The sequence below is a fragment of the Staurois parvus genome, unplaced genomic scaffold (assembly GCF_062004578.1).
Source record: "Staurois parvus isolate SC_StPar_1 unplaced genomic scaffold, SC_StPar_1.0 ptg000668l, whole genome shotgun sequence".
NCBI classification, from domain to species: Eukaryota; Metazoa; Chordata; class Amphibia; order Anura; family Ranidae; genus Staurois; species Staurois parvus.
In genome coordinates this window covers 1,050,175-1,076,703 of record NW_028318464.1, presented here as the reverse complement: position 1 = coordinate 1,076,703, position 26,529 = coordinate 1,050,175, and the positions used below count along the sequence as shown (strand labels likewise).

The 26,529-nt window shown below is 42.5% G+C and overlaps 1 protein-coding gene across 2 annotated transcripts in view; it reads left to right on the top strand.

Annotated features, from left to right (window-relative positions):
• The window catches only part of LOC149447816 (fibronectin type-III domain-containing protein 3A-like), a 163,675-nt gene that overhangs the window by 46,726 nt on the left and 90,420 nt on the right, over positions 1 to 26,529 (top strand). The gene's annotated exons all lie outside the window — the stretch shown is intronic.

Genomic DNA, 26,529 nt, shown 5'->3' with positions numbered 1-26,529 from the left:
AAGAGATCCAGACTCCTTCTTGATGAGCTTGTCTATACACCCCTGGCAGAGCTGCTTCCTCCAGGAGCTCGCCAGTTTCTTCCTACAAGTGGCACACTTCTTTTTCTGCTCACAAGCTCCAGCCGTGGGCCTGGGGGGGAGAGGGGGGCTGTGTGTGCGTGGGGGTACCCCATTATCCCGGGGGGGGGGAGGGAGGGGGGAAAAATAAAGAAGAGTGGCCAAACAAAGGCCCTTACCTTACCGCAGGCCTCCCCCGGTCCTGACAGATCTGCCTCTATGCTGCCGCAGACTCCGCCTCGGTGTGGCGGTTTTTCAGGGCTGGAGGGCTCCGCCCCCCCCCCCCCTGCGATCCCCACTCGCCGACCTCCCTCTCACGGCCGCCGGTGGAGAAGCGGCCGTGGCACGGGTTCCTTTCGCGGTCCGCCGCCCATTTCCAATATGGCGGCGGCCGTTCCATGCTCCTGCGCCGGAAGTGACGTCACCCGGCGCCCGGAAGTGACGCGATCGCAGCGTCCAGACCTACCGCAGCCGCGCCTCCTGGCCATGCTGCCAGGATCCAGGAGCAGGTAAGACTTACCTGAAAACCCCCGCAGGGAAAGACACCAATGCCTCGGTCGGCGGAGCGGGCTCTACCCCCCTGGAGAGCCCCACTGGGACCATCCGGGGTCCGACGCCCCCACCCTACAAAGGGCACTCAAGGATGAAACTGGCTGAAAGGTCGTCCCCCCACAAGGCCCCTGCCTTGCTTGGAGAAAGGAGGACGGGGGGACCTCAGCCAGGGACCCTCTGTACTCCGCCAGAGAGCCCAGACTAAAAATAAAAAATGGGCGTAGCTCCTTCCTGGCCGGAGGAAACACTAAAACTGGGGGCCAATGGGAGAGAGGACGCCTATAAAGGGAAAAAAAAAAGGTGGAGCGGGTGTTTCCTGGGAGGAGCCCTATCTCTCAAGTGAGCTGTCCTAGAAGATGACTAGGGAAAAATATCCTGTCAAGCTACCTTCCCCAATATATTGGACATGCCTTGATTGCTACACTTCACTGCATTTTAACACCGGACTAAAACTTTCCTTTGCTTTTTATTTCAAAGTACGAGGGGCGTTCAAGTCAAACCAGGAGTTTATATGATAAAAGAACAAATATCAGGGAGTGGAAACTGCATTTATTTTTTTACTTGCTCCCCTGCTACATTTATGCACTTATCCCAGTTTTTAATGCCTGGAAAGCTTTGGTATAGAAAGATTTGCCTGAATTATTCTAGGACAGCCTGCTTCACTTCGTCATGATTGTGTTCACTGTTCCCACAGAAAGATTTGTTTCTTGTGCAATTTCACGACCATTTATGTATCGATTATCCAGGATCAGGTACCTGTTCCACACACTAAATATTCACAGGAATGACTGCTGTGAGCTGGGAACCACCATGGCCCGGATCGCTATTGACACTGATGAACATTGGCCATCTTTGAAACGTTTTCACCATTCAAATGTCTTACTGCGGCTGAGCATCTCATCACCATACTGTGCTTGAAGTCTTCTGTTGATATCCGTGGGTTTTACGCCTTCGTTCACAAGAAACATCATCACCACACGCTGTTCCGTGCATGCACTATCACTATCTGCCATCTTGATTAACTGTCTCTGACTGGCCCACAGCATGTGCACCACCTATCAGTAATATGACACTCTTGCCTCTTACTACTGCATGTAGTACCGCTACTCTGGCAGTCCTTTTTTTTTTACCTGTAAAATTTAAAGTCCCTGTTTGACTTGAGCGCCCCTTGTATATATTATAAATATTCTGTTTTACTTGTGTCTGTGTACACCCGCCTACCTCCTATCGGTCCATTAAAAACAAATGGAAGAGGATCAGTGTAGGTGGATCGGGTCAGAGGCAGTTGGGTGTTAAAAGACAGATATACTCAGCTAATATGACCCCAGTGCTAACTGAGGGGGCAGAAGGAGGTGCAAACAAAGATACTGTGCAGGAGCTCAACTTCCTCCTTATGAACCGATGATGTCATTGGTTGTTAGGAGGTCTCCGGCTAGAAGGTGGTAATGGTGCACAATGAAAACATATGGCTTTGTGTAACTAAAAGGTAGGCTTCATCCACCTGCTGTCTTGTAAACATTTTTGGGGCAATTTATAGTCATTTTGTCAAGGCAACCCAATTGAAAAAGGGGATCTGTATGATGCTGTATGTTAGCTGAAACCATGACAGCCATACAACAGTTGTTGGTGAGGTGATGTTGAGGGTGTAAAGTGTTCATTGAACTTTTAGTTTATTTTCACTTTCACAGTTCACCTTCTTGGTCTTGTTTTCTGTAGTGTGTGTTTTGAACTGTCTGAAGTTCGTTAAGCGTATCATGTCCTGAACCACTTGGAAGACATGGCCCTGAGCGCAATTCACCTGTGCTCTGTTACAATTTATTTAATAGTCAGTGCAAACCATGCCTGAGCACAGAAATCTCCTCAGATAACTGGGCACAAAAGCAGGGATTGATGTGATCTGGTTGTCAGAATTGATGATGGAAGTTTGCCCATTGTGAGTGCAAACCAGTGGGGAAGAGGAGACCATTGAATTCTGGTGTGGTTCAGTTCAACCTGGCCCATTGTGAGTGCACCATTCAAAGTGTTTGAGCAAAATAAAAAAAAAAACACTTTGCATATCTTTACCAAATAAGCATATTTCACCCTGTTTTATCTGTAAAAAGTAAAATTCTTTTTGTTCCTACTATATATCCAGAATGCTATTAAAGTGACACGTTAACATCGCCTAAAAAGAGATGGATGGGGGGATCTGTACCCCATCCAACTAGCAGATCGGATGGCAGTCCATTTACATCTGACTGCCCCATAGAAACCAGGGGCTGTGTTCGTGTCCTCTTTGTTTGTGCAGAGCAGACATGGACCTGTCATCCTGCTGCTCAGCAGGGATCAGAAGACAGATCCCTTGCTGAGCAGGTGGATCCGCTTGGGGGGGATTGGGGGATGCAGGGTGCCGGTGCATTTGTAACATGAACATGGGTATTATATGTTACAAAAGGTGAACTTGTACTTTAACTTCCCGTAGTGAGCTGACATCGCTGTTACTGCAAAAATGCAACATTCTCAAGTAACTTGGACTACAAAACAGCCTGTATTGTAATGGAGATGAGTGGACAGGGTGTCCAGCAGGGGAGAACTCCGCCAGGGCTAATAAATCTGCTGTAGGAGACAACCAGGCAACTAGCATTTTTCAGAAGCAGACAGTAATGGCAGCCTTCATATTTTCACTGTCTTTTTCTGTCTTTGAATGATGAGGACACATCTAGGATCCTGACACCTACTCAGTTGATTTTTTTCCTTTCTAAATGGAGTGCATTTCCTTCGTCTAGACTAAATGTGGTGGTGGGGAGGTATAATGACATTGTTAGCAGATTTGTTTGGACAGGGGCAGAATGTAGGCCGTGTGGTTTTCATCAGTACCTCTTATACAGTGACTGCATGTTCTGGCTGACAGGAGAGAGAATCCATATTTCACGTTTGATATTTCAGTAGCTGCTCCTCAGACAGAGCCTTGCACTGTATACTTTACAGTTTGAGACTTTTATCCTGTTTACTGTCGTCACCCGTTTTCCCTTTTGGAAAAAAGGCATGTAAGGTGTAATTAGAATACCACGCCTGTTTGCTGTGTTTTCTCCCCATGCTTTTCTATAGCAGTTTGTTTTTCTGACACCCAAAAAACAAAATGTTTTGGAATGTATGGAAGGTGGGAATAAGGGAAATGCGCATTTTGTTTATTGCAGGTTTCCTTTCAAAACACCATGAAGGATTCTTTTTAATTAAAGCAATCCCTCCCCCTCCTTAATTGTCTTATACAAATGAATGCAGCATAGCTAGTACATTTATTGTATGTGGCTTGTGCTAATTTGTTTGTCCTCCTAGGAAATATTTTTCTGAAATTCAAGATGTTTATTGACTTGAATTTCAAGGGTCAGTAGTATTCATTGTGATAAGTATTCTATTTCAGTAGGGATTTGGTGAATTCTTGACCTTAGATAGTACTTTAGGATTTCCTGTATGAGTTTGTGTGTACATGGGTGGGCTGCCCAACCCCCACTAAAAGAGGAACAGTATTGTCTTCCTGTTAAGGACACTTTGTGTGTATATCCCAGTGTTGTGCTGACTAATCTTGGTATTTATAGGGTATTCGGTTTCCTCAAGCCTACAGCTCTCATATATTTCAAGAATGACACTTGGAGATGCCTAACCTCAGACAATATGTGCAATATGTTTGTCCATATAATTTATAGACATGAGTACAATATCTCAAGTTGAATTCCAGGCACAAAAACTTTCATTTAAAAATATTCCTTAATAGCCAGAGATGGTATAATTCCACTTTGTGTGCATCAAATGAGTTTGGAAACCCATATATTACCTTTTAGATGTAGTGGTGATTTTATGACTGTGCTGTACATAGCCTGTGCAGAGAGCAAAGCTGTCGTAAGGACCCCAATGGGCTCTGCACATTACAAATTATAAAAGAAAAAAGCAAACCGTAGTGATAGCCTTTGTACTGATAAAGTATAGCGAGAGATCCGGAAACCAGTGTACTGGAAATGAACCATGAATAGTTCAAGAGTAAGAGAGGTCTCATCTCAGAGATGAGAACACATGGAGAAAAGTGGTGGTGGTGCTTGAAACTGGGATTAACCGCACTTAGAATGCAGCATCTGCACAGCCATCTTGGGAAGTCAGCCTCAGAGCAGGAAAGACACAGCAGCAGAGCAATGTCAGTATAAAATTCTATGTTATTCAAGATAAAACAGCATTCACTTTCATGTCAGATAAGAAATATCCACCCTGGTAGTGGAGCATTACACCAGCTCATGAAATGTCACAGTAACAGTGGTGGGGTGAAGGGAAGAGAACCAGGAACCATATACTTACCCGATGGTATGTAAACAGTTGGGACCAGAGGATGACAGGCAGGCAGGAGCAGAGACGCTTAACTGGAGCAGAGGAGCAGGCAACACGTAAGCAGACACGACCAGCACACACTCCATTTTATGAGCTGTGTGATGCTCTTCTACCAGGCTGAATGTTCCTTATCTGATGTGTAAGTGGATGCTGTTTCACCTTCAGTAAAGTGGAAGTTTATATGGACATCGCCCCACCCACCCACTAGACTGCCATCAAAAAACCCATGGTAGAGGGGCGTAGACAAAACCAGTCACCCTGCACAAGGAGAGAGCAGCAGTGTCTGGTCTTTATTACAGGAAGCTCCTGCACAGAGGTAGAGTTTCACACTGGATTACTGCACAAATCTGGGAGAAATACACAAAGAACACCAAGATTCAAGGTCTCTGGTGTTTAGACATTATTTGCTAATACTGAGGTTCAGCTTTTAGGTAAGAGCTAAGGTTGTAAGGTTAGACACATAATATGGCACTCTTATATCAACTATTATTTCATAGTTTGCACACAGAGCTTTTCATGATTTGAAGATAGATTTTAAGTGTATCTAAACCCAAAAACAAAAATGTAGTCTATATTCAGTTTACCAGTCCTTTTGGATGAGATGAGAATATTGGTTTTCTTCATTTTTTTTCCTTTTATTTTCACAAATCCTGTGAAATACACTTCTTTCCCTTGCCCAGCTATGCTCCATTATCTACAGCAGTGGTTCTCAACCTGTGGGTCACGACCCCTTTGGGGGTCGAACGACCCTTTCACAGGGGTCGCCTAAGACCATCGGACAGCACATATTTCCAATGTGTAAAGAACAGCTACTGTGTAGAAAGCAGTATTGGAGGTAAAACGACACTTCATGAATTATAATTACTGGGTAAATAATTTTATGGTTGGGGGTCACCACAACATGAGGAACTGTATTAAGGGGTCACGGCATTAGGAAGGTTGAGAACCACTGATCTACAGCATCGATGGAAGGAGTCACAGTACCCACCCAGGCTGGATGTCTAGCATGGTCCGCCTTTGTCAGAATAAGTAATGAAAACTAGAGGGTTCTATTTAAAAAATTCTTTGGAATGTTAATGAAAGGAAGCAAGAGGAACCAGGAAAGGCAAAATACAAGCAATAAAAGCACATAAAACTTCAGCTTTAAGAGACTGGTGTTGACTCTGTAATAGTTCAACCAAAATTCAAGTAACCGGTTAATTGAACTGATTTCTTGATATATGCCCAAAGATGCTGATAGACAAAAGGGGTTATTTGGCAGGAGTGGGGAGAATAGAATGGTCACCCAACCTGTTTGAGCTCTCCTCTCCTAGATCACAGTGTGCTTATTAGCAAGTGATTGTTTCTTTATGCACAGTCTTCAACTGATCCATCCTGAAAAGATAGCTATTACATCAGCTTTAGCCAGCTAAATGCTGTGCTGGAGGAAAATAAAATCTGATTACGATATTAGACCTTGCACAGCTTGGTACAGAACAGTTTTCCGTCCGGACTATGAATTTTCAATCGGTGATAATTTATTTTGCAGTTTTTCCATGCTTGACATATGTTTTCCTTTTTGATGCAATTTTTCCATTTAGTTCTTCCCAGACTTGAGACGACACTACTGGAAATATACCACATGATAGAGGAACATCTCTATTACCACTGCTGGAGTGACACTTTGCTTCTCACAAGTCAACCCAGCCTTTAGTTACCTATATTTGTATAATCAATTCACCTTTTGTAATGTGTTACATCCGTATTCAGGGTATTACTTGTTACTAAAACAGCAGCCCCATAACCCCTGATCCCTCATTGTGACAGCGGGCTGGGATCCTCTTCCTGAACCCACTGTCACAGTTTAAAAAGAGCAACTGTGTGGTGTTCCACAGAGTTCTGTGAATGAATTACAAGTCATGTCTTCCACCACGGCAGAAGTCTTGTAGTTCTCAGTGAACTGTGAGAGTGCTGATGATGCTTGCTTTTTCTGTTGCATAATTAATGCCGTTTAACCACTAGCCTACAGGGCACTTATACCCCCTTCCAGCCCAGGCCAATTTCCAGCTTTCAGCACTGTCACATTTTGAATGACAATTGCATGGTCATGCAACACTGTACCCATATGAAAATGTTATAATTTTTTTGTGACAGAGCTTTATTTTGGTGGTATTTATTCACCTTTGGGGATTTTTATTTTTTCTTAAACCAAAAACCACTGAACATTTTGAAAAAAAAAAAAAAGTTTTTTCTTAGTTTTTGTTATAAAATTTTGTAAATAAGTGATTTTTCTCCTTCACTGATGTGCGCTAATAAGGCTGTAGTAATGGGCACTGATAGGCTGCACTGATGGACATTGATAGGTGGCACTGATGGGAACTGATGAGGAGGCACTGATAGGTGACACTGATGGGCACTGAAAGGCAGCACTCATATGGCACTGATAGGCGGCACTGACTGGCACTGATAGGCGGCACTGACTGGCACTGATAGGCGGCACTGGGTGACACTGAAAGGCAGCTCAGATGGGCACTGATATGTGGCATTGATGTGCGCTGGTAGGCACTGAAATGTGGCACTGATCGGCACTGACAGGTGGCACTGTTGGGGCTACACAGATCATCAGGGCACACTGATGTCCCCTCCGAGGAATGACGATTACTGGCTCTCCTCTCCTCACGAGCTGTCAGCGTGACAGCTTATGAGGAGAGAAGTGCCGATAACCGTCATTTCCCTGTTTACATGTGATCAGCTGTGAATGGAAACAGCTGATCACATGACCGAGCCAACATCTTCGGCTCTTTCTGTTGATTGGTAATCCGCTGTATCCGAGGGACACAGCCACCGCCAATTGCCGCGCTGCGTGCACCCAGAGCCGAGCATGCGCGGTTAGAATGGGAGGATGTCATATGACATCCTCCCAGAACAAGAGAACCGTCTTGTACTATATAGCGGGCGGGAGGCGTTTAAAGGTACAGTGTGTGAAGTTTAAAAATACAATTGCAGTTTGAAATTGTCCCTTTGTTGTTTGCTTAGAAGAAACAATCCTGAGTGCATAACATGCTGTATTACCCTGAAAAAGAGCCAAAACTGTCTATGTAGTACATTGAAAAAAGGGAATGATTGGCCAGTTGCACAGATGTCCTCAAACAAACGGATTTGAGTGGTTTGGGTAAATCTGAATGGCCAAATCCCCACCAATGAATTGTGATGATGAATTAAAGGCAGATTGAGTCATTAATGACTGTTTTTCGTATGTTGGCAGCTTACATGTCAAACTGCCATTCTCTGGGAAAACTACTGATTTTGGGGTATCTACCAGAATGCTATACAGTGAGTGTATTCAGTGTAAGTCCACCCAAAATAAGTTATTTTATTTGGGTGAATGGAAGCAGTTTGAAACTTATTGATAATTTTCGAAACCCTGAGCAAGATCTGGCTATTAAGGACAATTCACATGTATACAGTGCCTTGAAAAAGTATTCATACCCCTTGAAATTTTCCACATTTTGCCATGTTACAATCAAAAACATAAATGTATTTTATTGGGATTTTGTTTTATAGACCAACAAAAAGTGGCAAATAATTGTGAAGTGGAAGGAAAATGATAAATTGTTTTAAAAATTTGGCGTGCATTTGTATTCAGCCCCCTTCACTCTGATACCCCTAACTAAAAACCAATTTCAGAAGTCACCTAATTAGTAAATAGAGTCCACATGCGTGTAATTTAATCTCGTTCTAAATACAGCTGTTCTGTGAAGCCTGCACATCACCGTGAACACACCATCCCCACCATGAAACGTGGTGGCAGTATCATGTTGCAGGGATGCTTTTCTTCAGCAGGGGCAGAGAAGCTGGTCAGAGTTGATGGGAAGATGGATGGAGTCAAATACACAGCGATCCTAGAAGAAAATATGTTAGAGCCTGCAAAAGACTTAAGACTGGGGTGGAGGTTCACCTTCCAGCAGAACAACGACCCTAAACATACAGCCAGAGCTACAATGGAATGGTTTAGATCAAAGCACATTTATGTGTTAGAATGGCCAAGTCAAAGTCCAGACCGAAATCCAATTGAGAATCTGTGGCAAGACTTGGAAAGTGCTGTGCAGATGCTCTCCACCCAATCAGATAGAGCTTGAGCTATTTTGCAAAGAAGAATGGGCAAACATTTTACTCTCTAGATGTGCAAATCGCTAGAGACATCCCCAAAAAGACTTGCAGCTGTAATTGCAGCAAAAAGTGGTTCTACAAAGTATTGACTCGGGGGCTGAATACAAATGCATGCCACACTATTCAGATGTTTGTAAAAAATGTTGAAAACCATTTATCATTTTCCTTCCACTTCGCAATTATGTGCCACTTTGTCTTGGTCCATCACATAAATTCCCAATAAAATACATTTACGTTTTTGGTTGTAACATGGCAAAATGTGGGAAGATTTCAAGGGGTATGAATAATTTTTCAAGGCACTGTACATGTGCATTATTATGCAGTGCTTTATGCGTCGGTGTCCAATAATTTCCTATAAGTCCTGAATGTGTGTCCATTGAATGAAAAATGTATCTGACCCTTATTTTTCTCCAACATACCACAGTGACCCTGCTAGTGAATCCATTAATTATCTAATTACTTTATTATAAAAAGTTAAGAAGGAAGAAATATTTGGGATTCTGGTAGAGGATGTTTTTTGAAACCATATTTATGTGAAATAAACTGATTCAACCAGACTGGTGTCCATCCAAAACAAAAATATCTGCTCTGAAAACATATTTTAATCTCAGGGAGACCTGAAATTTGATGGTTGGACCCCATTTTACATGTAAATAAGCTTATTAAAAATAATGCTAGGGGAAGTTTTCTATTTGGATAATGAGAAAAAGTCCCAAGTACAATTTTGAGAAAAAGCCTTTTGCTAACTGGCAACCCCTGATATTTTTACAAAAGACATTTTCTATAACTTAATTCTGGTTTAATCTTGTTTTATATAAAGTTAGGGCTGCACAAGGAGACTTAAGGGCATGAGGTCCTGTGGTTTGATGCAGTTTCAGAAAGTGCACCAAAACACCTTCATGCTGCATCTTTGGTGTGCCTTCTGAAACCCCACCAAAGCCATGGAACATCATAGACGTTTATGGGAAAGTGCGGCTAACCCACACAAAACCTGCGAGTTTGGTATATATATGGTCATATAAAGACATTTATTTTAAACAGTGACTTTAGTGTTTTACTAAGATTCTTTTTTTTATTTATTTATTTTTTTCAAATACACTGATGAATTTTAATACGCTTAACATCAATCCAACACCGAGTTGTTTGGTAAAGTATGAAAGATGTTATGCCGAATAAATAGATACCTAACATGTCATGCTTTAAAATTGCGCATGCTCCTGGAATGGTGACAAACAACTATTTAACCTTTTGTAGGTGATGACTTAAAAGTTTAGAGTTACACAAGAGGTCTGGTGCTAGAATTTATAGCTCTCACTATAATGTTCATGGCAATATCTCACGTGTGGTGCGAACACCGTTTACATATGTACAAGGGATGAACAGCATGTGATGGCATTGGCAGTGAAAGGTACTGTTTACTCAGACATCTGGGGTCTAATAGACCCCAGATGTCTGAGTAAAACAGTACCTTTCACTGCCAATGCCATCACATGCTGTTCATCCCTTTCCTTTAAAGGCATCTGATCACACCGAAGTGACAAAATACTCTTTGCTTCTGGTTTCATAGACGATAGAGTTCATTGGGGACGTTTCGGTTCTCAGTCATCTCCATGGTAAGCCGATGGAAGTTCCTGCTTTAGTCCTGGGCTCCCTAGGCGGGAAGGAGGAGACCCCCTTCCATCGCACGTAAAAGCAATCCAGCGGCTATTTAGCTGCTCGGATTGCTTTTACTTCAGCATTCCCAGCTGAAAAAAAAAAGGGGTCATGGCTGCAGCCATGGTCCTGGTAAACCACTATAACCCAAGGATGTATGGGTATGTCCATTTGAAGGAAATGGCTAAATATTTTGACCTGTGTGTATGTGTAAAATATAAATATACACACGTGTTGGGAATATTATTGACAGGTATTACACATAGTGATATAGAACCAACAGTTTGTGCGGCATGTTACAAAACAAAGACAGTACAGCTACCATACAATTCAATAGAAGAGGATTCAGAGAACCCTATTTGTGAGCTAACACTTGCAAAATGCAATGCTGAATAACTGTTTGCTTTTTTTCTTTTAGTTTATTTTTTGTTTTTGCAACATTTTTTACTTTGTTTTAATCTTTTTTTGGGCAAGTTTGTGTTGTAAACATTTGAACTTCTGCAGCAATAGTTTACACCTAAAACAAAATACCCCCACACACACTTACAAATTAATAGTTGAATATTAAATGGACTATTTTTTTTAGGATTTAATTGGTGAGAAAGGTTAATTATTCAGTCACATTTAATTGGTCTCTGGTTTTGCCAAGCATTGTGCAATCAATGAATATGCTTTTTAGGGATTGACAGTGTGCCAGTAAACAAGTGTAAGAAAATATGAGAGATTTCATCTTTGAGCAAATTCCACTGCAGAGTAACTCACAAAGACTCTATTTAGAACTTTTGTGAAACGTTTGTCAATCGGTCAGATTCAAGCACAAAGACTGCACCGTGTTTAGAGTTAATCTGTCATCTGCACAAAAAAAAACAAAAAAACGGAAACCATTCTCATTTGTATTTTGTGCCAATTTGTTGTCCTGCATTGACTTGCACGTTGTTATGAAGAAAGCCCTATGTTCACCAAGCAGAGGTCCTTTGAACTGTTGATGGCTGTCAGGTCCATCAAATCAATGTTGACATTAAATGGAAATTTTTACATAAAAAAAAAAATATGTAGGCTGCCTTCACTGAATGCTTGTTTTAAGGCTACATTCACACTGGCAACTTAGGCTGGTGCGAATTCTAACAGGAATCTATGGATTCCTGCTGTGGCTCTGAGCCGCTAGGGGTGGCCAATAGCCCCGTTCACTATGACAGGGCACTGGTGGCCCAAACATTTCGCAGCCGTCTGCACAGCCAGCGATCACAGGGAATCACTGGCTATGCAGACGGCTGCAAATACAGTACATGTGACCATTGGTGGCCTGTCATTGTGAATGGGGCTATTGGCCACACCTAGCGGCCCAGAGCCGCAGCAGGAATCAGGCGTTTCCTGCCGTTACACTTTGCACCGGTATGAATGAAGCCTTAAAACTTCTACTTGCATTGCTGTTCTATTAATCTCTAGGCTTTGGTATCTGAGTCACTGATTTTTCTCTGACCTCTCAATCTGCATGCTTCTCCAAGGTCAGTATCTCAGAAGCTTTCGAGTCCACATACAGGCAGCTAGCATTTACAGAACAATATCAGCCTCTATTTCTTAACATGTATTTAAATCCTAACAGTGAACTCCTCTTATATGCTCCTTTTTTTGGTCTGTTAAATATGGCACTAAAAGCGTTTTTGTTACTTTATTTATTTTTTTGATAAGTAAAAAAAATACCCATTGCCCCTGCTAGAAATCTTGTAAGATAACTTCTTATACTCTCTGCCTGTGGTAACTTTTAACACTTAGTATTGTTCCCAGCTCTTTGGCATTTTTAAATAAAACCTTTGTTTTCATTACATGCCTTATTTTAGACCCAGTGTGTGCTTCTCTATACAGTGCTGGCAGATCGTGGCTGGTGGGAGGGGTTCACAGAATGCTCTACATAGCTTCTAAAAACATCACAGCACCCTGCTATAGTACTTCTACTGATCCCTTAGTCCCTAGAGTGAGCTGGCTCTTGGAAGTTATGCAAATATCAAAATGTCTTGATGGCTAGATGGTATTCTGGAGGAGACCACCCTAGGTAACACACACGTAATGCTGAACCTCCATGCTTGAAAGAACTGAAATAAATTGAATGTTGATGGAGGTGACTGATCAGAGACAGTAATGCCTAGTACATACAATGAGAATATCGGATGTATGATTGTCTATTTTTTTTTTTTTTTGTTATTTTCTTTTTGTTTGTGTTTTTTGGATGCTACTCTCGTATTGAAAACAAATAGGTTACTAAAGTTACGAAAATTCTCGTAAGACAGAATTCAACTTCAGACGTGATATAATGTATTGTAATGTATTATTTTGTTTCTGATCATGCGTAGTCTTGGTCACTCAATTCTTTTTTTTTTTTTTTTTTTTTTTTTGCACAAATACTGTACTAATAACATAAAAATCATTTGGTCTGTTATCTTATGCATGAACTGTCATGATTGATTTTGAAAGCTGTGTACTAATAGACTATCAGGCGATTGCTCTGATTTTTTTTTTGTCTGGTTTTCTCATTATGCGTACCGGGCATAAGGCTTAGGAAGAAAGTGTTGAATAATGATGGACGTCTTCGAGCCAGGCTTCAAGGCAAGCTTTATCTGAGTTGCTGCAGTTTCTAATGCACACTGTGAGAACTTGCAATGGCAGCTTCCATATTCCTAATATCACAGGTTTCCTTTAAATGATGAATTCTTAATATAGATATTTGAACTTCCTGGGTTTTTGGACACCCTTCAGAGTACACGACAATATGTGCTGATGCCTTCAGTTACCTGCCTACATGTAGGAGTCACTGGAAACTATATGATGAGTTGAAATCTAATCTCAGAGTGAATTTTAGGCCTTATGTACTCTGCTGCTCCTAAATATGAGTTTAGGAGCTTTTGGCGTTTTTTTGGCTAAACCCCATGAACTCGGCTCAATAAAAGCCTATATGTCCATGTACACATAAGCTTTTACCAGAGTGTAGGAGCAGCAGAGTTACACAATCCTCTCCGCAGAAGAATTGCGTTCAGGAGAGGAATGTTTTGGCCAAAAAACTCTCAATGTGGCAAAAACACATTTAAATGTGTTTATATGCTAGCCGCTTTTATCGTTTGGGTGTTTATTCATGTCATTGGAAAATACACTGGCCATTTAAATGAATAAATATCTAAGTGGTAAACGTGGTACTGCATTTACGTTTTTGCTGCGTTTAACGTTTTTCTGATAATAGAGCTAAACGTCTGGGGGAGTTCATATGTACATGAGACCTTATGTGTGCACTTAGTTTTCCAATAAAATATTCGTAGTGAGACAATGGTCCTCTTGTTGCTTACAATCAGAGTGTGCTTCAAGCAGGGGGACCCCTTTATTTTTTTTGACAAGGTTGTCAGAAGCAGGGGCACGCTTTTCATTTGGATTAGAAAACCCTGTCAAATACCCCTTTCAAGCTCTGTTTGTGATAGCAGCACAGTTGCTTGCACAGAAACTAAGACCTCCAGATGTTTCTGATCTGAAAGTAACATGACAGAAACTTCGGTTTATATAAACCATTGAGGTAGGTATTGGGACAGCAGATGCTTTGTGACTAGTCTAGTTTTTCACAAAGGGTGATTTTACATTAAACAATTTGAATACATGAGCTATTTTTCCTCTGTTAACAAAGACGGGATTTTCCCAGTACCTCCGTGATTTGTGTCTGGCTTTGTTTAGCACGTCTGAAAAGAAGAAACCAACTAAGCACAGCACGTTCAAAGCCTTACAGTTATTTTAAAAGTGCTTATTAATGAAGATCATTGAATATAAAGTCAATACTCCTAAGATGTACTTTGAGACTATTATTGATCATTATTGCAGTACATTGTCTCAAGGAAAGTGTTGCCTGGGTCTTGATGGCTTTGTCTGCACTTTACGGTTTTGGGTGTTGTAGTATGAGCATGCATGGCGCCATTAGTAATGGTTTTTACCTGCTAACCCTATTAAAGCGGTAGTAAACTGCCAAAAGAAATAGCATTATTATTATTATTATTATTATACAGTATTTATAAAGCGCCAATAGTTCGCTCAGCGCTGTACATTACAAAGGGGGACAGAACATGTGACAGAACAATACCAATACAATGCAAAACATGAGGGGATTGAGGGCCCTGCTCTTTCAAGCTTACAATCTCGCATCGCATACTAGTACATTATGAAAGACTCACCTTAGACCGAAGCCCATCAGCAGCATGCTGTTACTGCTGACGGGCTTCCATTTTCACCTGGTCTTCTTTTCGGGTTCGTGGGCCCTGGCAGCTTTATTTGCTGAGTCGCGATGACATGCGCGGGGGTCTCGATTGCGGAACAGGGCTCTGAAGGAAAGGCACAAGTAGGCCATTCCTTCAGAGCGCATGCATTGGTGACATCATTGTCTGCAGGGACGCTGAATATCTTCTAATTGGTGTACAGTTAGGAGCTATTTCTTGTACCTACAGGTAAGCTTTGTTATAAGCTTACCTGTAGGTACAAGTGTCCATTGAGAGTTTACTTTCACATTATTAGCTCAAAAACATTTCAGTCTGTATATTATTTTCAAAATAGTTGGCAACTGTAGGAATAACAAACTGCAAATTACCTATGTGCTACCAATTACATAGACCAAGAAACCTGGTAATACAGTGCGTTGAAGTATTCATACCCCTTGAAATTTTCCACATTTTGTCATCTTACAACCAGAAATGTAAATGTATTTTATTGTGATTTTATGTGATAGACCAACACTAAGTGGCACATAATTATGAAGTTGAAGGAAAATGATAAATGGTTTTCCAAATTTTTTACAGATTAATATTAGATAAGTGTGGCATGCATTTGTATTCAGCCCCACTGAGTCAATACTTTGTAGAACCACCTTTCCCTCAATTATAGCTGCAAGTCTTTTTGAGTAAGTCTCTGCCAGCTTTGCACATCTAGAGAGTGACATTTTTGGCCATTCTTTGCAAAATAGCTCAAGCTCTGTCAGATTGGATAGAGAGCTTCTGTGAACAGCAATTTTCAAGTCTTGCCACAGATTGGATTTAGGTCTGGATTTTGACTGGGCCATTCTAACACATGAATATGCTTTGATCTAAACCATTCCATTGTACCTCTGGCTGTATGTTTAGGGTCGTTGTCCTGCTGACAGGTGAACCTCCGCCCCAGTCTCAATTCTTTTGCATACTCTTAACAGGATTTCTTCTAAGATTGTCCTGTATTTGGCTCCATCTATCTTCCCATCAAATGACCAGCTCATCTGTCCCTACTGAAAAAAAGCATCCCCACAACATAATGCTGCCATAACCATGTTTCATGTGAGGATGGCGTGCTCTCCTTGCCCAGCCTGTCAGTTTAGGTGGAAGGCCATGTCTTGGTAAGTTTGTAGTTGTGCCATACTCTTTTTCCATTTTTGGATGATGGATTGAACAGTGCTCCGTGAGATGTTCAAAGCTTGGGATATTTTTTTTATAACTTAACCCTGCTTTAAACTTCTCCACAATTTTATCCCTGACCTGTCTGGTTTGGGATACGGCCTTCATGATGCTGTTTGTTCACTAATGTTCTCTAACAAACCATTGAGGGCTTCACAGAACAGCTGTATTTATACTCAGATTAAATTACACACAAGTGGACTCTGTTTACTAATTAGGTGAGTTTTGAAGGCAATTGGTTCCAATAAATTTTAGTTAGGGGTATCAGAGTAAAGAGGGCTAAATACAAATGCACGCCACACTTTTCAGATATTTATTTGTAAAAATGTTTGAAAACCATTTACCATTTTCTTTCCACTTCATAATTATGTGCCACTTTGTGATGGTCAATCACATAAAATCCCAATAAAATGTATTCACATTTTTGGGTGTAACATGACAAAATGTGAAAAATTTCAAGGGGTATTTATACTTTAAAGGCATTGTAAGTAATATCCTAGGCAACACAGGATAAATAAGGAAATAAACTGGAGTAGCTACTCACACCTGATATATACTGAACTGTAGATAATCTAGCTCAAGCTTTTTATATATATTCGGGGGTTTGTAAGTGTCTGTGTTACATATGTTATTTATGAGTAGAAACTGTAAAATTACAGTTTGATTTTTTTATTATCTCTGGGAGCCTTCAACAGTGACATCTCCTCTGCTGGTTCACTCCCTCCAGTCAGCCTGTAATTGGTTGTGGTGGTGTTGGCGGAGGGGGGAGGTGCGAGTACCAATTTGTATTGGTTCCTGGGGCAGGGACAGTAGGGGAGTCATACCCTGTAGCAGAATACGATGGAAGCAAAAAATGAGTTTTGCTGGTGGAATGAACAAAAACAAAATCAAGGTGTGTACCCTGCTTTTTGCACTCCATGCTTTGGTGGAGAGAGCTTTAGTCTTCCCAATGATATCTCTGTAGCGTTAAGTTAATTTAATTACATTATCTACAAAAGATAATTTTTCTCTTTGAAATTAATTGGTTTCTATTTTCAAAGTCTCCGGGGTTTTTTTTTTTTTTAATTTCTTTTTGGTTAAAGTGGAACTACACTGCATCTGAGCACCACAAACCAAAAACGCTATTTAATGTGTTTTTAACTTTCAAAGCTAACTTCTCCATCGATCTGTTTCTCCTTGCTTTACCTTACTGAGAAATCACTTTGGGAAAAACACCCCCTAGCATTTCTGGCTGTGGCCATCTTGAGTAAGGGCAGATTATTCATGTAGCGTTAACTTTCTGGAATCCCTTTGCCCGTAGCTCAGAAATGCAGGCAGAAGGGTGTGCTTAGCTGAGAGAACCCGTCTTCCCCTCCCTCCTCCCTGAAGTCTTGGGATGTATGACATAATTTGCCTAGGTCTAGAAACCAGGAAGCAACTGAAGAAATTAAAAAAAGAAAAGTGTAAAACAAGTTAATATATTCTTTCCTATCTGTTTACTAATGCTAGCAGCATAAGGATTAAACATAATTCATGTTATAATATCCTGAAATCCTTTTCAGATGTACAGTCTGACTTTACATTGGTACATAAACCTGGAAAACAATATCTCCAGGTTAGGCATGCGCTGCAGGAACAATTCCTCCTATCGGGTTTTTACCTGATTCTCCATTGGTGTCAGAGGTTACTCTAGCCACGATTAAACGGGAGATAACTCGAATTTATCTTGCTCTTCTGGACACGGTTCAAGGCCCCACCAATCTAAACTGTAGACAACATTGGGCACAGGACTTGAGTGAAATTTCAAGTGATACTTGAGATGCAGCCTTATAATCGGTACCTGTTTTCTCCCTCTCGGTGTCTCACAAACTCACTCAATTGTTCATCCTTCATAGGGTCTATATAACCCCCATTACGTTATTTCAGTGGGGTAGACCGGATTCCCCATATTGCCATAAATGTACATAGGGGAGATTTTATCCTTATAATATGCTACTGCCAAATTCTGATTAAATATTAGGGTGAAGTTTTACAAACAATCTCCTTGGTGGCCCAACAGACAGTTCTGTAAGACCCACTGACTTGCTTTTTGGGAGCCTTGGATGTTGAGCTCTATGAACCTGGGGTTTATATAATGGTTTTGAGACTGCTGTACCTTGCAAGAAAGTTAATTGCCCATTTCTGGCTAGTATGTAACCCCCCGACTAGACAACAGTGTGTGCATTATTCAAACTCTTTATTGCTGAGAGAGCGACTTATAAGCACTAAAAAACACAATGTAAATTTCTTACTATTTGACAAGGTTGGTTGGATATACCTGGGCTTGACCCACCACAACTAGTGCTGGATAGGCTGTTGCAAGTGTAAAGGGTTCCTGTTGAGCATATTTTAAGAATAATCAGTTTATATAAAAGAGGGTTGTGTTGTCCCAGGGGCATCTTGTATATGTGATTTGCTCTAGATTCTTAAAGTGGAGCTCCAGGCAATTTAAAAAAAATAAATGTGAGCAACTACAAAAACTGTAGCTGCTGACTTTTAAAATACAAACACTCACCTGTCCCTCAATCCAGTGGTGTCCTTACGGCAGCTGGGTTAACTGGCCGTCCTATCTCCCTGGCACCTTCACATCCAGGTGCCCACTGCGCATGCGCAAATAGCAGTGCGCTTTGTGAATGGTCCTGTAGTCTTCTGGGACATGTCGCGTGTTCCAGAAGACTACAAGGAGGGGACGAATTGGACAACTTCCACTTACGATCTCTTAGGTAATTGAAGCGGGAGTGGGATCTGGTACCTGTCAATTCTCGGTACCCCCTCCAGTAACCCCCCCGCTCCACAAAGGTGCCAATTCTTAATGGGGAGCAGGGGACGAAGCCTTAAAGCGGAACTTTCCCTTTTGGGTGGAGCTCTACTTTTAGTTTCTTTTGATAGTCTGCTAGTAGTGTCTAGCTAATTATTATTAGAGAATGTTCTTTGAAAATATCAGTACTCTGTCTACTACCACTGTTACGATATTTATTGTTGTACTGATAGCATATATGTCTGTACATGGGTCAAAATTCAGTCAGTTCAGCATGGACTAGACAAATTTCGATCCATGTATGGGCACGGAGGTGGTATGAAAGTCGATCTACCAATTGACTTTTGTACAGCTGCCCTTTTGGATTTTCCCTGCTCAATCCGTCGTGCTGACTATAGCTGACAGCACTGGTCAGTGTGTTTTAATGGTGAGGAAGCCTCATCAGAGTACAGCAGGGAAGATTCCCCCATCCACATCGAGTGTGTGGATGGGGGAATTATTATTATACAGGATTTATATAGCGCCAACAGTTTGCTCAGGGAATCGAGTCATTTTTTTCCCTTCAAGCTGCTGGTTGAAGAAAAATAAAAATGACACATCTATGGGCTGCATAAAAAAATGACTGCCCTTTTAAGTATGCAAAGTAGTGGATATAAAACTGTTCGGTCAAGGAAGTGATGTGGTTGTATGATGCAATTCACGTGTGATCTAGCGTACCAGGCAATACAAGGGACAGGAAGTTGACATTTTAATTCAGTCTCAACTCAGTCATATGTCTGTTGGCTTAATCACTGATTGCAACATCCTTTTGCGTATATCTTCAAGTCAGACATTGTATTGTGTAGGCTTCTACTGCATCAGTTCACTGCATGTAAACTTGTAAAATGACTGCAGTAAGGCTTGCTCTGCAGCAAAGTGTTCTTTTGTTTTATCTTTGTAGAATAATGCCATGTAAGTATAATATGTCATGATAAATTTCCTGTATCCTGGTATCAGATTTTTTTTTTTCTTTGAGAGATCTGGGTTACGTTTTTTTCTCTCAAAATGAAGTATAAGGCTTGTATTGATTAGACGTATTTATAATGCCGCGCTCCTACTATAAATACTTAATAATGTATTTTATATCACTCATAAACATCAATAAACTAAATAAATTAATAATAAATATAATAAAAATCAATAAATTAATTAATGTGATATAGTGAATGAAAAATCAAATCATGAATATGCTAAATTGTGCCATTAGTGCTCAAACAATATTATCAATGCCATATTCCAATTTCATGATTAAATAAAAAGTCTTTTATATCTTTGTGCAAAAGTGCATACAAAAATGAACAGTCTTCTATATCTTTGTGCAAAATGTGCAATGTGCAGGTGAACTCCTTAATCCCTCTTTCCAGGTGCCGTGTAGTCTCAATATGCGCTCACCTTAATATTTGCCCAAATAAATTTAGTCAAATAGACTTGTAGTCCTTCTAGGACTGGTGGGATAGTGCTCCTTTATGCAGTATTCCAGATGGATGTGCAGACCTGCTCAGATCCTCCTCCTATAATCTCCTCTTAATTCATCCACGTGGCCACTCATAGATAGATTTTTGAAAGGGGTATCAGTATCTCCTATTTCCCCTCCTGGGGACACCTCCTTCTTATATCCACCTTTCCTCAATGTTGAGTATATAGATCAGATGGAGAAAAAAAAGACCATGGTGTCTTATCCTTTTGAATAAGCGTATTTATTGCTACCAGATGCGGTGATACAAGCATATGAGGCACTTATCTTATGCAGATATGCAGAGCTGGTGATTCCCTCTGCCCCTCTGTCTGCCTCTGCCAGAGTCGCCGAGCCTCTCCCATGCAACGTCGTGACTAGAGATGAGCGAATCGAAGTATCCGAAGTGGAATTCGAGTCGAATTTCGGAAAAATTTCGATTCGTGCCGAATCCGAAAAACAGCCTAATTCGGACGCGCGAATCGAAATTTTTCCGAAAATGGCGGCTGACATGTGCGGCGACGGAGCGGGGATGTCGGGGAAGGCGCGCAGACAAGGCGCGCTGCCCCATAATGCATTCCTCAACGACATGTGATCGCATCAGCCAATCAGCAGCCAGCCAGCCAGCACTGTGTAATGGTCGAGGTATATATAGCGGCCATTTTGGAAATCTTCATTTGCCTGCAGTCATTGAACAGAGGCAGACCGCTCTGTACTAGGGACAGGGACAGAGTTAGGGCCACAGAAACAATACTTGGGGACAGAGAGAAGTTACTTAGGGACAGAGAACCATTACTCAGGGACACAGACTTGTTAATGAGGGCCACAGAATCGTTCTTTAGGGACAAAGAAACGCTAGTTAGGGCCACAGAATTCATACTCAGGGACAGACAGAATTGTTACTCAGTGCCAGAGAATTGTTACTTAGGGCCACAGAAACGTTATTAGGGCCACAGAATTTTTACTCAGGGACAGACAGAATTGTTACTGAGTGCCAGAGAATTGTTACTCAGGGACAGACAGAATTGTTACTGAGTGCCAGAGAATTCTTACTCAGGGCCACAGAATTCATTCTCAGGGACAGACAGAATTGTTACTCAGGGACAGACAGAATTGTTACTGAGTGCCAGAGAATTGTTACTCAGGGACAGACAGAATTGTTACTGAGTGCCAGAGAATTGTTACTCAGGGACAGACAGAATTGTTACTGAGTGCCAGAGAATTGTTACTCTCACAGACACAAAATTGTTACTTGCACAGACACAGAATTGTTACTTGCACAGACACACAATTGTTACTCAGGGCCACAGAATTCATACTCAGGGACAGACAGAATTGTTACTGAGTGCCAGAGAATTCTTACTCAGGTCCACAGAATTCATACTCAGGGACAGACAGAATTGTTACTCAGGGACAGACAGAATTGTTACTGAGTGCCAGAGAATTGTTACTCAGGGACAGACAGAATTGTTACTGAGTGCCAGAGAATTGTTACTCTCACAGACACAAAATTGTTACTTGCACAGACACAGAATTGTTACTTGCACAGACACACAATTGTTACTCAGGGCCACAGAATTCATACTCAGGGACAGACAGAATTGTTACTGAGTGCCAGAGAATTGTTACTCAGGGACAGACAGAATTGTTACTGAGTGCCAGAGAATTGTTACTCTCACAGACACAAAATTGTTACTTGCACAGACACAGAATTGTTACTTGCACAGACACACAATTGTTACTGAGTGCCAGAGAATTGTTACTCAGGGACAGACAGAATTGTTACTGAGTGCCAGAGAATTGTTACTCAGGGACAGACAGAATTGTTACTGAGTGCCAGAGAATTGTTACTCAGGGACAGACAGAATTGTTACTGAGTGCCAGAGAATTGTTACTCTCACAGACACAAAATTGTTACTTGCACAGACACAGAATTGTTACTCGCACAGAGACAGAATTGTTACTCAGGGCCACAGAATTCATACTCAGGGACAGACAGAATTGTTACTGAGTGCCAGAGAATTGTTACTCAGGGACAGACAGAATTGTTACTGAGTGCCAGAGAATTGTTACTCTCACAGACACAAAATTGTTACTTGCACAGACACAGAATTGTTACTTGCACAGACACACAATTGTTACTGAGTGCCAGAGAATTGTTACTCAGGGACAGACAGAATTGTTACTGAGTGCCAGAGAATTGTTACTCAGGGACAGACAGAATTGTTACTGAGTGCCAGAGAATTGTTACTCTCACAGACACAAAATTGTTACTTGCACAGACACAGAATTGTTACTCGCACAGAGACAGAATTGTTACTCAGGGCCACAGAATTCATACTCAGGGACAGACAGAATTGTTACTGAGTGCCAGAGAATTGTTACTCAGGGAAGACAGAATTGTTACTGAGTGCCATAGAATTGTTACTCAGGGACAGACAGAATTGTTACTGAGTGCCAGAGAATTGTTACTCTCACAGACACAAAATTGTTACTTGCACAGACACAGAATTGTTACTCGCACAGAGACAGAATTGTTACTCAGGGCCACAGAATTCATACTCAGGGACAGACAGAATTGTTACTGAGTGCCAGAGAATTGTTACTCAGGGACAGACAGAATTGTTACTGAGTGCCAGAGAATTGTTACTCTCACAGACACAAAATTGTTACTTGCACAGACACAGAATTGTTACTTGCACAGACACACAATTGTTACTGAGTGCCAGAGAATTGTTACTCAGGGACAGACAGAATTGTTACTGAGTGCCAGAGAATTGTTACTCAGGGACAGACAGAATTGTTACTGAGTGCCAGAGAATTGTTACTCAGGGACAGACAGAATTGTTACTGAGTGCCAGAGAATTGTTACTCTCACAGACACAAAATTGTTACTTGCACAGACACAGAATTGTTACTCGCACAGAGACAGAATTGTTACTCAGGGCCACAGAATTCATACTCAGGGACAGACAGAATTGTTACTGAGTGCCAGAGAATTGTTACTCAGGGACAGACAGAATTGTTACTGAGTGCCAGAGAATTGTTACTCTCACAGACACAAAATTGTTACTTGCACAGACACAGAATTGTTACTTGCACAGACACACAATTGTTACTGAGTGCCAGAGAATTGTTACTCAGGGACAGACAGAATTGTTACTGAGTGCCAGAGAATTGTTACTCAGGGACAGACAGAATTGTTACTGAGTGCCAGAGAATTGTTACTCAGGGACAGACAGAATTGTTACTGAGTGCCAGAGAATTGTTACTCTCACAGACACAAAATTGTTACTTGCACAGACACAGAATTGTTACTCGCACAGAGACAGAATTGTTACTCAGGGCCACAGAATTCATACTCAGGGACAGACAGAATTGTTACTGAGTGCCAGAGAATTGTTACTCAGGGACAGACAGAATTGTTACTGAGTGCCAGAGAATTGTTACTCTCACAGACACAAAATTGTTACTTGCACAGACACAGAATTGTTACTTGCACAGACACACAATTGTTACTGAGTGCCAGAGAATTGTTACTCAGGGACAGACAGAATTGTTACTGAGTGCCAGAGAATTGTTACTCAGGGACAGACAGAATTGTTACTGAGTGCCAGAGAATTGTTACTCAGGGACAGACAGAATTGTTACTGAGTGCCAGAGAATTGTTACTCTCACAGACACAAAATTGTTACTTGCACAGACACAGAATTGTTACTCGCACAGAGACAGAATTGTTACTCAGGGCCACAGAATTCATACTCAGGGACAGACAGAATTGTTACTGAGTGCCAGAGAATTGTTACTCAGGGACAGACAGAATTGTTACTGAGTGCCAGAGAATTGTTACTCTCACAGACACAAAATTGTTACTTGCACAGACACAGAATTGTTACTTGCACAGACACACAATTGTTACTCAGGGCCACAGAATTCATACTCAGGGACAGACAGAATTGTTACTGAGTGCCAGAGAATTCTTACTCAGGGCCACAGAATTCATACTCAGGGACAGACAGAATTGTTACTCAGGGACAGACAGAATTGTTACTGAGTGCCAGAGAATTGTTACTCAGGGACAGACAGAATTGTTACTGAGTGCCAGAGAATTGTTACTCTCACAGACACAAAATTGTTACTTGCACAGACACAGAATTGTTACTTGCACAGACACACAATTGTTACTCAGGGCCACAGAATTCATACTCAGGGACAGACAGAATTGTTACTGAGTGCCAGAGAATTGTTACTCAGGGACACCTAATCGTTGAATTAAATAGTATGTCAGACAACATGCAGAGGAGTGGCAGAGGAGGCAATGTTTTAGGAGCGAGCAGACGTGGCAGCAGAGGAAGGGGTCGAGGCAGCAGTATTCGCAGCCAGAGGCCAGTGCTCCCGGTGTCATCCAGCGGTCGTGTCTCCACCGACAACCCTGCCGTCATTGATTGGTTGGCTCGGTCGTCTTCCTCTTCCCAGGTCACCTCTGACACCTACAGCCAACGGTCGGTGGGTACGTCAGACACAACCGTTAGTTGGCATGGCCCGGGACCAAGCCCACTGAAATCACGTGTCCTCTACCTGCCCCTGTCCTTTGCTGTTCCCTCACCAAGCGAAGTATCGCATGCTGTGGGCTCAGCCCCACTGTACAGTGAGGAAGAGCTAACAGAGGGCGGTCAGGAACGGGGGGAGACATCGGCCTTTTCAGCAGCCAAGCGAACAAGTACTGGCGAGGAGAGTGGCTCGGTAGCCGGTCTAGAGACAGGTCTGTCTCCTGACCCAGACGCAGCCGAGGGGGCTAGTAGTGAGGCGGAGACCCTACTTGATGATGAGGAGGTTGATCGCACTTGGCAGCCTCGTCGTCATCAGGCAATTTCTTCCGCATCATCAGGAGAAGAGGGTGGCAGCTTGGCAGCGAGCAAAACAGTCGGTGGGTTGCCCAGGAGACAGCAGCAGGGTCGCATCAGTGTCAGTGGAGCCAAACGTCCACGGAGTAGAGCACCAGCTCCACTGCAGCCTACCACCACGGCCAGTAGTGGTGCCGGTGCGCACGGAGGAAGTAGCAGTCAGCCAGTGAAGAGTAGCGGGGGCAAAGTTTCCTACTCGGTGGTGTGGCAATTTTTCCTCAAGCCGCCCGAGGAAGTAAACGTAGCCGTATGTCGACTATGTGGCCAGAAATGCAAGCGTGGCCAGGGGGCCCATGTTGGGACTACAGCGTTGCGTCAGCATATGCAGCGTCACCATTCGGTGGCCTGGGAAAACCGTGATAAACATACGGCGGTTCTGCCTGCCCCAGCCCCCGCTCCATCACCCGCTCCGTTACTTGCTCCGTCACCCGACGTCGTCAATCGCCCTCTATCAGCCAGTCAAGGCTCCAACACCTCTGCTGAGGGGAGTTGTCGCTCATTGGCATCTTCCGCTCGTTCAGATGCTCCTTCTCCTGCTACTCCTCTTCTCGGATTCCGTCAACAGTCTTTCTTGGAATCCGTATCCAAGAGACAACAGTTTGCGAGCACGCACCCGACGGTGCAAAAGCTGAACGTCCTCCTGTCCAAGTTGCTGGTGCTGCAGTCCCTCCCTTTCCAACTGGTGGACTCAGCACCTTTCCGAGAAATGATGGCTTGTGCCGCGCCGCGGTGGAGAGTGCCAAGCCGTCATTTCTTTGCCCAAAAGGCAGTGCCAGCCCTGCATTCACATGTAGAAGAGATGGTGGGCCAGTCTTTGAGCATGTCGGTCTCTGCCAAAGTGCACGGCAGCGCCGACGTGTGGAGCTGTAACTACGGTCAGGGACAGTACATGTCATTTACGGCCCACTGGGTGAACGTGGTGCCGGCACAGCCGCACCAGCAACTTGGACAGGTCACGACGCTTTTGCCTCCACGTTTGCACGTCCTTGGTCCAGCAAGCATGTCCGCCTCTACCACCTCTTTTTCCGCCGTGTCCTCAGCCGCCACCCCCGTGCCAAGTCCCATTACCCGACCGGCATATCACATGTGCAGGGCGCAACGGTGTCACGCTGTGCTGCACCTGGTATGCCTTGGCGAACGTAGTCACACAGG